General features: G+C 52.9%; 1 pseudogene; it reads left to right on the top strand.

Annotated features, from left to right (window-relative positions):
- Window positions 1-572: 572 nt before the first annotated feature.
- Window positions 573-14,437, top strand: part of LOC144147480 (uncharacterized) — a 66,219-nt pseudogene continuing 52,354 nt past the window's right edge.

Genomic DNA, 14,437 nt, shown 5'->3' with positions numbered 1-14,437 from the left:
ACTGTGGTCTGGAGTTTCTAGGCCAATATTCGACCACTCTCACTGCGTTTACGCTACTTTATTCACTAGCAAAATCAATTCGAAAATGCTTCCCTCCTCTCTGAATCCTCCTTGCCGAATTCATATGGCCGCAAACCATGCATTTGGTTTGTTTATTTATGGTTTGTTTTTACTGCCCGGCTGCGCCCGGCTCTGTTATCTGTGTCCCAAGCGAAGCGCATGCTACATTCTTTATGTTTATGCCGCACGGGTTATCTCATTCGGATCAGGAGAGCGTTTCGCCCGAACGTCAACTGGCCTGGAATAATCTTCTTTGATCTACAATGTTCTGGATGTAAATCAACGTTTTCAGAAACACTCGCACCGAAAGGTAAAAGCCAGCAGAGCAGACGCCGCGGCATTCATTCGACAACCGACGCTCGACGACGTACGTCGCTTTGTTGACTGCTGCTTCGCCGCTTGTGTACTTTTTGAGTTGTTAGGGGAGCACAAGTTCGCTCCAATAAACTTGTTTTCCTTGAAGACAAGTGCGTCGTTTTTGGCCACGCAACATCTGGTAAGGTGCTGGGTAAATGCACCCTACGCCCTCGTCAACCCGACAAGCAAGTCCCACTCGTGCCAGCCGCCGACAGCAAGGTCTTCAGCCGGAGTTTGAACTGCTTCCGGATAAAGTGAAGAAAGAAGACGTTATGACCACCACCATGATCAACGCAGGCACCATGACCAGCACTACCAATCCCGCCCTCGTTCTTCAAGAGCCCCGGGAACCACCACCGTTCGCCGGATGCCCCGGAGAAGACCCTGAGGACTGGTTGGAGAAAGTGGAACGCGTCCGCATCTTTAACAGGTAGGATGACGAAGAAAATTTCCGCCATATTTTCTTCTATTTAGAAGATACGGCCCGAACGTGGTTTGAAAACCATGAAGGCTCCCCAACCGACTGGACTCTCTTTAAGAGGGAGTTCCTCAAAACATTCGCCACCGTCGTGCGGAAAGAACGAGCCGCCCTTTAGTTGGAAACGCCCACGCAACACCCCAACGAAGGGGTAGTGATCTTCGTTGAGGAGATGAAGCAACTATTTCGCCACAAGGACCCCGAAATGACGGAAGGAAAGAAGATACGCTTCTTGATGCGCGGTGTGAAGGGGGAACTGTTTGCTGAACTTGTGTGCAGCCCGCCCAAAACCGTTTCCCAATTCGCGACCGAAGCCACCACAATTGAGAAGGCCCTCGAAATGCGGGCTAAGCAGTATGACCGCAGCTTTGTTGCCGCGGCCAACGCGAAATACGTCGACAACATGCGCATTCCGGCTGATAGCCTACGCGAGACCATCCGCGCAATAGTGAGAGAGGAGCTGCGGAAACTTCTCCCCACACCTCCGCAGCCCCAAGTCACTACCCTTGACGACGTGATTAGGGAAGAAGTGCAACAAGCGTTGGGAACTTCTACGCCATCTGAAGTACCCCATGAGCCAGAAATACTCCGCGGCGGTTCGTCGACCCCGCCCTGCTCCAAGACGTCGTCAAGAGGCCCCGCCATTCCGCGTCCCATTGTCGCCCGCCCGACCCCGTGTAGTCCGAAACCAGACGCCGAGAAAGACGGACGTATGGCGAACTCTCGATAATCGTTGTCGAGGTTTCGCCTGCCAGGACGCCATGGCGACAGGGGGCGGCGTAGGAGTGGCCCCGGAGGCGGGGAATGCAATAACTCAGAGGCTTCCGGCCGGCCTTGGCCCGCGGGTGAAGGTCGAGGCACCACCGAAATTCTTAGAAACAGTCTCGCTCGGGGTTGCCACCGCTCATGGGCTTGTTGCGTTTGTTTTGTTCTAAGGGGGTGGGGAAGACGCAACGGGCTGGGGGCGCCGGAGCGAAGAGTTCAGAGCCGGACGCCGACGAGGGAGGTGGTCCGGCGTTTTGAAACAGAAAACCCGGCATGTGGCCGAAAGCGTTTGCAAGTGAAGTGTGCAACCTTTGCGGTGTGTCCTAGAGGAAGCCAGCGTGCGGTGAATAAACAGCGAAACAGCCTTCCGTCCTGCAAGGAGTCCCAGTGTCCGCTCACGGGTTGTCACGAACCCGAGCAAAACACGTGACCATCGTCCTCTGTGCTACCACTGCGGAGAGGCCGACCACATCTACCGTCGCTGCTCATACAAGAGACTCGGACTGCGTGGTTTCTCCGTTGACGCACCTCACCCTCTCCCTGGGCAACGACCACGTGAGACGAACGAGTAGCCATCTCAAACCAGCGGTGGCCCAGCTCGTTTGAACCGTTCGCCGTCGCCCTTCCCCTACGAGTCCCCGAACCACCGTAGCAATGCTGACTTCGCACGTGGAAGGTCCCCCAGCCCACGCAGGGGAAACTAAAGGCAGCAACTTCTGGAGGTGAAGTTGCACAACGGCGGAAAAATGAAAACCCTCCAACAACGCAAGGGCGCGCCGAAGACCGTGACTCACGACATCCCTCATCCCGATGACCCCACCGAACCCTGACGACACTCCCGAACACTACGACAAGTACACGGCGCGACGCGTACCCGACATGACCAAGACGGCTTCGGAGAAGACGACAAAAACGACTAAGCACAGTGCCCGACCGTCAACACGCACAAGCCGAGATGCGACGCCCCGACGCACCCGGAACTCGAGGAAGGCGGCGTCCGACATCCAGTTGTCCTTCGACGGCTTTGACGTAGTCGCCCTCATCGACACGGGAGCCGACTACTCGGTAATGAGCGGGTCATTCGCGTCTAAGCTTGAAGAAAGTTACGACAAGATGGGACGGTCCGCATATACGTACAGTCAGAGTCCTTCAATGCTTTTCTCTGGTACAGTCAAACCTCGATATATCGAACAGGGGTATATCGAATTATTGCCTATATCGAACACTTTCTATAACACGCGGAAAATCACATGCATTTTTAATTTTTTATTTCGAACTGGGACGGACATGAAATGGGTATACCGAACTCCGCCACCCCAGACTGCCCAGACCGCTCGCGCTCTGTTGACAGGCGGCGAGCTGTCCCGCAGTATCCTCGAGGATAGCGGTGGCGCGATGGGCGTTCACGACTGCTGCGCATCGGTTGCACCGAAGCAGAATTGGACGGTGCAAAAGAAGAATGCGAGCTTGAAGAAACCTGGGGCCAGCTGGAGCGCTTTGTTGGTGCTGAGCCATGAAGCATGGGCATTGAGGGCTTTGTTGGCGGTGACGATAGCACCGGAACGACGGCGGAATTGACGGGTGTGGAGATCCTAGCGGAGGTTACTACTGAGCGCGCAAACGAAGACGCTGCCGAGGTTGTACCCGCAAGCGCTGGTAATGCCCCGATCCCGACTTCGACCGAGGCTTCAGCGGTTTTGGCCCTACCGCACCGCTACTGCAGCGCTATAGAAGGCACCGGCCTGTCGCTTGTGGAACGTTTGGACTACGTTGAGAAAGTCGGGTATAATACGCCAGGCTACCCTGCTGCACTACTTTGCGCCAAAAGAATATTGTCACGAAGACAAGGACGATGCAGTTGTCTTGAATGAGAAACACGTTTATTGGAGCGAACTTGTGCTCCCCTAACAACTCAAAAGAATACAGAGGCGGCGAAGCAGCGGTCAACAAAGTGACTTGCACAGGCGAGTGTCGTCGAATCGAATGCCCCGGCGTCCGCACTGCAGGCTTTTTATCTTTTGGCGCGCGTGGTTCTCGAAACGTCGATTCGCATCGAGAACATAGTAGATCCAAGAAGATTATTCTGGGCTATTCACGTTAGATCGGAATGCTCTCCCTATCACAACAGATACCACATGCGGCACAGAAAGAAAGAATGGAACACGCGCTTCCCTTGGCGCAGAGATAACACAGACCGGCGCAGCCGGGCGGTAAAAGCAAAACACAAATAAACAAACCCAATGTATGGTTCGCGGCATTACCCCCCCTCTAAGAGTGCATCGACCCGATGCTAACATAAGCGACAGCCCGAACAAATGAAAATAAAAGTTCGTCATCGTCCGTAGAAATGTTTTAAGCGAACCACGTGGACGACTTCAGGCCGCGTGCGTCGTCGTGATGTGCCGGAGTCACCATTGGGGATCACTTCGTAGCTAAGTTGGCCAACACGTCGTAGAATCTGGTAGGGTCCGAAATACCGTCGCAGGAGCTTCTCACTGAGTCCGCGTCGTCGGATGGGAGTCCAAACCCACACACGATCCCCTGGTTGGTACTCGGCGTCTCGGCGTCGGAGGTTGTAGCGGCCCGCATCCACCAGCTGCTGGTCCGTTATACGAACTCGAGCGAGCTGGCGGGCCTCCTCCGCGCGTTGAAGATATCCGTGGACGTCGGCGTTGAGGTCGTCGTCTTCTACGTGCGGAAGCATGGCGTCGAGCATCGTAGTCGGCCTTCTACCGTAGACAAGCTCGAACGGCGTCAGCTGTGTCGTCTCCTGGATAGCCGTGTTGTACGCAAACGTGACATACGGGAGCGCTTCGTCCCAAGTCTTATGTTCAACGTCAACGTACATTGACAGCATATCTGCGATTGTCTTGTTCAGACGTTCTGTTAGTCCGTTCGTTTGGGGGTGGTACGCCGTCGTTCTTCGGTGATCCGTGTTGCTGTAGCGTAATACTCCTTGCATCAGCTGCGCAGTAAATGCCGGTCCGCGGTCTGTGATTAGGACTTCCGGGGCTCCATGTCGCTGCACAACTTGGCTTATAAAGAACTTCGCCACTTCTTGTGCAGTCCCCCTCGGAAGAGCGGCGGTCTCTGCGTAGCGCGTCATGTAGTCTGTCGCTACGACAATCCACTTGTTCTGTGATCGTGACGTAGGGAACGGGCCTAAAAGGTCCATTCCAATCTGTTGAAATGGTCTCGATGGGACGGCGATCGGTTGCAGAAGTCCGGCGGGTCTTGTCGGCGGCGTTTTTCGTCGCTGGCAGTCACGGCAGCTCCGGACGTAGTGGGTGACGTCAGAGGTAAGGCCGGGCCAGTAGTACCTCGCCTTGATTTTTCCAATAGTGCGGGCTGTGCCCAGATGTCCGGAAGACGGGTCGTCGTGGCACGCTTCCAAAATTTCGTCTCGAAGGTCCGCGGGGATGACGAGAAGGTAATTCGCTCTTGTTCCGGGGCTGAAATTCTTCTTCACAAGGACGGAGTTTCTCAGGCTGAATGCTGGTAAGCTGCGTTTGAAGGTCCTAGGAACGGCAACGTTGCATCCCTCGAGGTACTCGATTATGGCGCGTAAGTCGGGGTCGGCACGCTGCTGGGCGGCTAGGTCGCTCTCCGTCACGATCCCGAAGAACGCGCTGTCTTCATCAGAGTCTTGTGGTGGTGGGTCGACGGGGGCGCGGGACAGGCAGTCGGCGTCGGAGTGTTTCCTGCCGGATTTATAAACGACTGTAACGTCGAACTCCTGCAGGCGCAAGCTCCACCGCCCAAGACGGCCACAGGGGTCCTTCAAATTGGCGAGCCAACACAGCGCATGGTGGTCTGTTACAACCTTGAATGGTCTTCCATACACGTATGGGCGAAATTTTGAAATCGCCCATATAATAGCCAGGCACTCTTTCTCAGACGCAGAATAGTTTTTCTCCTCCTTCGACAGACCACGGCTGGCATAGGCGATTACCGTTTCGCAGCCGCTTTGCTTTTGGACAAGGACGGCACCCAAGCCTATATCACTGGCGTCCGTGTGCATTTCCGTTTCGGTATTTTCGTCGAAATGAGCGAGCACGGGCGGGCTTTGCAGGCGTTTTTGCAGCTCGCCGAATGCTTTTTCTTGGTCGTTTTCCCAGCTGAAAGGGGTGCTATCTTTCGTCAAGCGCGTGAGTGGCTCTGCAATGCGTGCGAAGTTTGCGACGAAGCGCCGGTAGTATGCGCACAGCCCGAGAAATCTTCGCACGCCCTTCTTGTCTTTCGGCCTTGGGAAGTTCGCAATGGCTGAAGTTTTTGCCGGGTCAGGTAGGACTCCCGCGGCGTTGACGACGTGGCCCAAGAACTTGAGTTCCCCGTATGCGAAACGGCACTTTTCAGGCTTCAGCGTCAACCCCGACGTACGAATGGCCTCGAGTACAGACTCCAACCTTGCAAGGTGTTCGTCGAAAGTCCGGGCGAATACCACTACGTCGTCGAGGTATACGAGGCAGGTGTGCCACTTAAGGCCAGCTAGCACAGTGTCCATGACTCTTTGAAACGTCGCTGGTGCTGTGCACAGACCAAACGGCATCACCTTGAACTCGTATAGGCCGTCTGGGGTTATAAATGCAGTCTTCTCTCGGTCTCTCTCGTCCACTTCAATTTGCCAGTAGCCGGTCTTCAGGTCCATCGATGAGAAGTACTTCGCGTGGCAGAGGTGGTCGAGGGCGTCGTCGATTCGGGGGAGGGGGTACACGTCCTTTTTCGTGATTTTGTTCAGTCGCCGATAGTCAACGCAAAACCTTAATGTGCCGTCTTTTTTCTTTACGAGTACGACGGGCGCAGCCCAGGGGCTTTTCGATGGCTGTATAATGTCATCGTTCAGCATGTCGTCGACTTGAGTCCGGATGGCTTCCCGTTCGTGTGAAGAGACGCGGTACGGTGACTGTCGGGTAGGTCGGGCTCCATCTTCGGTTATTATTCGGTGCTTCGCTAGAGGGGTCTGACGTAGCTTTGCGCTCGACGAAAAACATTCGCTATAGCGACGCAGCAAAGCCAATAATTTTTTCCGTTGTTCTTGCGGTAGCGCCGGATTCACGTCGAATGGCTGCGGGAGCTTGAAGGTTTCTACGGGTGTGCGTTCAAAGTCGGCGACTGCGATCACATCACTTGCTTCTTGCGTTTCTTCGAGGAACGCAATTGCAGCTCCCTTGTTTAAATGCTGGTACTCTTCGGTGAAATTAGTGACCAAAACGTGAGATTGGCGTTCCTTAAAGTGGGCAATGCCTCTTGCGACGGAGACACCGCGGTCGAGAAGCAACCTTCGATCACTCTCTACGATAGCGTCGATGTCAGAAGCAGCATCCTCACAGTAGACAGCGATCATCAAGCTTGCGCGGGGTGGCAGGGTGATGTGATCGTCGGCGATCCTGACAGCAGCACGGTGATCAGGGTTCGGCTGCGGCGTCGTGGAGTGATCGGAGGAAAATGTTATCGACTTGGTCTGCAGATCAATTATTGCGCCGTTGTCCGTCAAAAAGTCCATTCCGAGAATCACGTCGCGGGAGCAGTTAGGCAGAACGACGAACGCCGCAGGGTACGTTGTGCCGTCTATGGTGACGCGCGATGTGCACATTCCACTTGGCGTCACGAGGTGGCCTCCTGCTGTGCGTATGTGCGGACCGTCCCATCTGGTCATAACTTTCTTCAGTTTAGACGCAAATGGTCCGCTCATTACCGAATAGTCAGCTCCCGTGTCTACGAGGGCGACTACGTCAAAGCCGTCGATGGACACCTTGACGTCAGATGCAGTCTTCCTCGAGTTCCGGGTTCGTCGGGGCGTCGTATCTCTGCTTGTACGTGTTGATGGTCGGGCACTGTGCGTCGTCGTTGTCGTCGTCTTCTCAACGGACGTCTCGGTCAGGTCGGGTACGCGTCGCGCCGTGTAGCTGTCGTCGTGTTCGGGAGTCTCGTCAGGGTTAGGTCGGGTCGTCGGGATGAGGGCATGTCGTGAATCACTGTCTTCAGCGCGTCCTTGCGTCGTTGGAGGGTTTCCAGTTTTTCGCCGTAGAGCAACTTCACCTCCAGAAGTTGCCGCCTTTAGTTTCCCCCGCGTGGGCTGGGAGACCTTCCACGTGCGAAGTCAGCACTGCTACGGCGGTCCGGCGACTTGTACGGGTAGGGCGACGGCGAACGGTTGAAACGGGCTGGTCCACGGCTGGTGTTCGACAGGTATTCTTCAATCTCAGATGGGTGCTGGCCGGGTCGGGGGCGTGGTGCGTCGACGGAGAAACCACGTAGTCCGAGTCTCTTGTATGGGCAGCGACGGTAGATGTGGTCGGCCTCTCCGCAGTGGTAGCACAGAGGACGATTATCCGGTGTTCGCCATACGTCAGTCTTCCTCGGCGTCTGGGTTTGTGCTACCGGGGGTCGGGCGGGCGACAGTGGGCGGCGGTAGGGCGGGGCCTCTTGACGACGTGCCTCTTGACGACGTGTTGGAGCAGGGCGGGGTCGGTGAACAGCCGCGGAGTACGTCATAGCTTGAGGCTCGCAGTGTACTTCGGATGCCACAGAAGTTCCCAAAGCGTTTTGAACTTCTTCCCGGATCACGTCAGTTAGGCAAGCGACTTGGGGTTGCGGCGGCGTCGGGAAAAGTTTCCGCAGCTCCTCTCTCACTACTGCGCGGATGGTCTCGCGTAGGCTATCAGCCGGAATCCGCATGTTGTCGATGTAGTTCGCACTGGCCGCGCCAACAAAGTTCCGGTCATACTGCTTAGCACGCATTTCGAGAGCCTTCTCAATCGTGCTGGCTTCGGTCACGAATTCAGCGATGGTTTTGGGCGGGTTGCGGACAAGTCCAGCAAACAGCTCCTCCTTCACACCGCGCATCAAGAAGCGTAACTTCTTTTCTTCCGTCATTTCGGGATCCGCGCGGCGAAATAATTGCTTCATCTCCTCAACGAAGATCACGACCCCTTCGTTGGGGTGTTGTGTCCGAGTTTCAAGCAAAAGCGCAGCTCGCTCTTTTCTCACAACGGTAGTGAATGTCTTCAGGAACTCCCTTTTGAAGTGAGTCCAGTTGGTCAAAGAACTCTCATGGTTCTCGAACCAAGTTCGAGCAGCATCTTCTAAGTAAAAGAAGACATGCCGGAAAGTTTCTTCGTCGTCCCACCTGTTGAAGATGCGGACGCGCTCCAGCTTCTCCAACCATTCTTGGGGGTCTTCAGCGGGGGCTCCCCGGAACGATGGCGGTTCCCGGGGCTGCTGCAGGACGATTGGCGACGTTGTTTCTTGCACCATGGTGTTGGTTGCAGCATTCCTTTTCTTGGGCCCTTCTGGCATCAAACCGAACTCGGGTGGTAAATCTTGCAGGCGGGGGCTGGCTCTTGTTGGACTGGCTTGGCGGCTTCTCGAGGTTGTAGTGGGCATGAAGGGTGCGTACCCAGCACCTCCACCAGATGTCACGAAGACAAGGACGATGCAGTTGTCTTGAATGAGAAACACGTTTATTGGAGCGAACTTGTGCTCCCCTAACAACTCAAAAGAATACAGAGGCGGCGAAGCAGCGGTCAACAAAGTGACTTGCACAGGCGAGTGTCGTCGAATCGAATGCCCCGGCGTCCGCACTGCAGGCTTTTTAAGTGCGAATGCACTTTATAAGCGACCCCAAACCATCCACCGCCGGCGGCGGCGGCGGCGGCGGCGGCGTCGGCGGCGTCCGCAGTGCTCCTCTATATTTAAAAAAGAAACAGCATCCGGGGCCAGGTTTCGATCCGAGGACTTTGCGGCCGCAGCGCGACGCGCTACCGACTAAGCCACGGAAGGCACGCTGATATCAGTGTGAGTAACGCGCCTTATATCTTTAACGCATTCAAACTACGTCGTCAGCGGCGTGCGTTGGCGACTCAGCGGCGTTATAGCGGCTTGATAACTGCGTGGTGTACACGTGATACTACAAACCCGATGGAAGAGATGGAAGAGAAGGCGGCGAAGCGGTGGGCTGCGGGGGCCGAGCGCAAGCGCCGCAAGCGGGCCGACAACCGTGCATTCGCACTTTCACATTCTCCCCCTCGGGGAAATGCGGGGGAATTTTTATCTTTTGGCGCGCGTGGTTCTCGAAACGTCGATTCGCATCGAGAACATAGTAGATCCAAGAAGATTATTCTGGGCTATTCACGTTAGATCGGAATGCTCTCCCTATCACAACAGATACCACATGCGGCACAGAAAGAAAGAATGGAACACGCGCTTCCCTTGGCGCAGAGATAACACAGACCGGCGCAGCCGGGCGGTAAAAGCAAAACACAAATAAACAAACCCAATGTATGGTTCGCGGCAATATTTTGAAGCACCAAGTGAGTATTCACTGCACAATTCGTTCATTTATTGATTTGTACTAGTTTATGACGCGCTTTTTACGTGATTTTATATATCGAATTCTGGTTATATCGAACTATTTCGCGGGCACCGCGCTGTTCGATATATCGAGGTTTCACTAGCAGGAGGACATCTCGTAACGCCAAGTGGAAGGTGCACATCACGCGTCACTATAGTCGGCACCACGTACCCTGCTGCATAGAGTTTCTTAGTAAGTATACTAGAGAGGAAACTGCGCCTCGTAAGCCATGTCGTCATGGGAGTTCATGGGAAGACATCCTTTTTGGCTTGGGCTTGGCATGACAACTGGATTCTTAAGCGGTTTTTGGGATTTGCTTTCTTCGCTATGCATTCACACGTTTACGAGCTACAAGGAAGCCGAAATCCTCCTGTTTCTGTGGCAGCCGTGTTCAGTGAAACAGCAGGCAATGCGTGATCACACCTGACGTTGCTCATGCCGCAGTCGAAGGACGTATGACTGAGCGGGTAATACGCCGCCGCGAAATTTGTAGCCGACGAAAAGAAGAAACGAAACGTACTTCGACGAAGACAAGATACGGCAGATACGGGCGCTTGTATGCGTCCTATCTTGTCATCGTCCACGACTGTTTAACGCCACGTTTTCATTTTTCTTGTTAAACTAGCTGGTGGTCGCGGTGCACCGGTTCACCACGAAGGCAACGTTTTCGTAGGCACGCTCAAAAAACTTTCGGAACTCTTCAAACAACCGATTTTTTGAAATAATGGTAGAATTAAGAGACAAGATACGGCAGATACGGGCGCTTGTATGCGTCCTATCTTGTCATCGTCCACGACTGTTTAACGCCACGTTTTCATTTTTCATGTTAAACTAGCTGGCGGTCGCGGTGCACCGGTTCACCACGAAAGCAACGTTTTCGTAGGCACGCTCAAAAAACTTTCGAAACTCTTCAAACAACCGATTTTTTGAAATAATGGTAATATTAATAAAATAAAAGTCTCTAATAGTTACCCCCCAAATAGTAAGATTGTTCGTAACTACAACCTTGGCCTGCGGAATAGCAGGCACAACCGTTCCGGCAAAAATACGCTGTACTTCTTTTTTCCTGTTTTAAAACAGCGTGTTTTTATTTTCCACTTACATAATTGCACATTATTCTTCGCGTTTTTGTGGCACTTTGTTTAAATTTGCGGTCACTAAAACGTTTCAATCCAAGCCAATGATCAAACTAAGGCGAGCGCGATGTATAATGGCGGCCCATGACGACACAGACGACCTTGATGTGAGCCGCATTGACGCTAGCGCCAGATTCCTCTCTAGTGTATACTGTAAGAAACTGTATGCCCTGCTGTGTTCGTCATTTTGCCCTACTGCTCCCGCGATGTAATTCTTGGAATGGACTTTTTGACGGACAACGGCGCAATAATTGATCTGCAGACCAAGTCGATAACTTTTTCCTCCGATCACTCCACGCGCCGCAACCGACCCCCGATCACCGTGCTGCTGTAACGATCACCGACGATCACGTCACCTTGCCACCCGCGCAAGCTTGATGATCGCCGTCTACTGTGAGGATGCTGCTCCTGATATCGACGCTATCATAAAGCGTGACCAAAGATTGCTTCTCAACCGCGATGTCTGCGTCGCAAGAGACATTACGCGCTTTAAGCAATGCAAATCGAACGTTTTGGTCACCAATTTCACCGAGGGGTACAAGTATCTAAACTAGGGCGCTGTCATTGCGTTCCTCGAAGAAACGCAAGAAGGAAGTGAAGTGATCGCGGTCGCCAACTTTGAACGCGCACGCGCAGATGTTTCCCAGCTGCCGCATCCTTTTGACGTGAACCCGGCGCTGCCACAAGAAAATCGCGACAAATTATTAGATGTTCTGCGTCACTAAGCGAGTGTTTTTCGTCGAACTCAAAACTACATCAGACACCTCTAGCGAAGCACCGAATTATACTTGAAGATGGAGCCCGACCTACCCGACAGTCACCGTACCGCGTCTCTTCGCACGAGCGGTAAGCCATCCGAACTCAAGTCGACGACATGCTCAGCGACGACATTATACAGCCATCGAAAGCCCCTGGGCTGCGCCGGTCGTACTCGTAAAGAAGAAAGACGGCACATTAAGGTTCTGCGTTGACTACCGGCGACTGAACAAAATCACCGAAAAGGACGTGTACCCCCTGCCACGAATCGACGACGCCCTCGACCACCTCTGCCATGCGAAGTACTTCTCATCGATGGATCTGGAGATTGGCTACTGATAAATTGAAGTGGACGAGGGAGACCGAGAGCAGACTGCATTTATATCCCCGGACGGCCCATACGAGTTCAAGGTGATGCCTTTTGGGCTGTGCACGGCGCCAGCGACGTTTCAAAGAGTCATGGGCACTGTGCTAGCTGGCCTATAGTGGCACACCTGCCTCGTATACCTCGACGACGTTGGGGTATTCGCCCGGACTTTCGACGAACACCTTGCAAGGTTGGAGTCTGTACTCGAGGCCATTAGTACGTTGGGGTAAGCGCTGAAGCCTGAAAAGTCCCGTTTCGTGTATGAGGAACTCATGTTCTTGTGCCATGTCGTCAACGCCGCGGGAGTCCTACCTGATCCGGCAAAAACTTCAGCAATCACGAACTTCCCAAGGCCGAAAGACAAGACAGGCGTGCGAAGATTTCTCGGACTGTGCGCATACTACCGGCGCTTCGTCGCAAACTTCACACGCATTGCAGAGCCACTTACATGCTTGACGAAAGATAGCCCCCCTTTTAACTGGGAAAACGACCAAGAAAAAGCATTTTGCGAGCTGCAAAAACGCCTGCCAAGCCCGTCCGTGCTCGCTCATTTCGACAAAAACGCCGAAGCGGAAATGCACACGGACGCCAGTGATATAGGCTGGGCTGTCGTCCTCGTCCAAAAGAAAAGCGGTTGCGAAAAGGTAATCGCCTATGCCAGCCGTGGTCTGTCAAAGGAGGAGAAAAAAAATTCGCGCCAATCCACCCTGTGAATGTGGGAAAGCAAAGCTGTAAACGGCACCCACAACGATTACCCACGCGACGTTACTTAAATTCACTCTTTCGCTCTACAAATAGTGAAACCAGAGAGAAGTGAAATGCGCTTAACCACAACCTTTATTACTTAAAGGAGATATTCTTGGTAAGGTTAAGTCAAGGCACGATGCGTGAACGTTGGTTCGTTGAGTTGTGTTGGAAAATGTTTGAGTTTGATTGATTGATTGATTGTAGGGTTTAACACGCCAACGCAACGCAGGCGATGAGGCGCGACGTAGTGGAGGCACCGGATTAATTTTGACCACCTGGGGATCTTTAACGTGCGCCGAAATCTCGTACACATGGGCGTTTTTGCTTTTCGCCTCCATCAGTTTGAGTTGAGTGGAAACTTTTTTTATAAATTGAAGGAAGCTCACACCCGGTGTTAAACGATATTACGTCTCCGTCTGCCACCGCGGACGGAGACGGCGAGATGGCCGCAGAGACTGAAGAGGATAAGGAGGAGGAGTAATAGAAGTAGGAGGAGGAGGAGGAGGATCTAAAGCATCTAAAACTTTGGACACCTGCGTCGAAACCTGCGTAACGCGCCACCGGCCATGCGCCTTCACATTCGTCCGCTCGCAGCTAGAATTCGCCTCATCTATATGGTCACCTCATCAAAGCTACTTAATTAATCTGGTCGAGTCCATCCAAAACAGAGCCGCCCGTTTTATATCTCGGAACTATAGTCGCAATTCAAGTATCACACAGATTAAAATTGACCTTTCACTACAACCACTACAGGTTCGTCGCATGGTCGCTCTTTTGTGTTTGTTCCACAAATACGCCCATAGTGATAACCCATCCCCGCTCCCCCTCGAACCCCCTTCACGCGTCTCGTCACGTTTACACAATCAATTCAGCTTTAAGCGTATCGGGGAAACACTTGCATTCAATTCATCGGCTCTACCTCGCGCCATATCTCATTGGAATGAACTTCCGGACGCTATCGCTTCTATAACAAACCGTGACAAATTTCGTGAACAACTAAATGCGCATTTTTCCTTATCTTTTTACTTCACATGTGTGCTTCCCACATATTCGATAACCATGCTTTCTATCTCTGTTTACACATTCCTTGAAGTTTTCTTTTGATTTGAGTGTTTATGAAATTTTGTGGGTACCTTTTCATTAAAAATGTATAATGATGTCCTGTTAATCTTGTTTATATTTCCCTTCTAGAATGTGTTGGCTATATGCCCCAAGTTCCTCTTTTTTGTATGCCCCCCTTACCCTATGCTCCACCTGGAGCCTGTAAGGTTTTTATAAATAAATAAATAAATAAATAAATAAATAAATTCTTTAGATTTCTGAACGTCCCAGAGTGCGGCCCAAGGGAGTGGTTCCTTCTTCACTGGAGCCCATATGCAGTCCGCGCCGCCTGTACTGTGTCCACCAGCTGAAGCTGG

The sequence above is a fragment of the Haemaphysalis longicornis genome, unplaced genomic scaffold, assembly GCF_048455015.1.
Source record: "Haemaphysalis longicornis isolate Haplotype H1 unplaced genomic scaffold, Haemaphysalis longicornis Haplotype H1 scaffold_1, whole genome shotgun sequence".
NCBI lineage: Eukaryota > Metazoa > Arthropoda > Arachnida > Ixodida > Ixodidae > Haemaphysalis > Haemaphysalis longicornis.
Note: the sequence above shows the minus strand (reverse complement) of the source record. Positions and strands in the feature narration are given on the sequence as shown.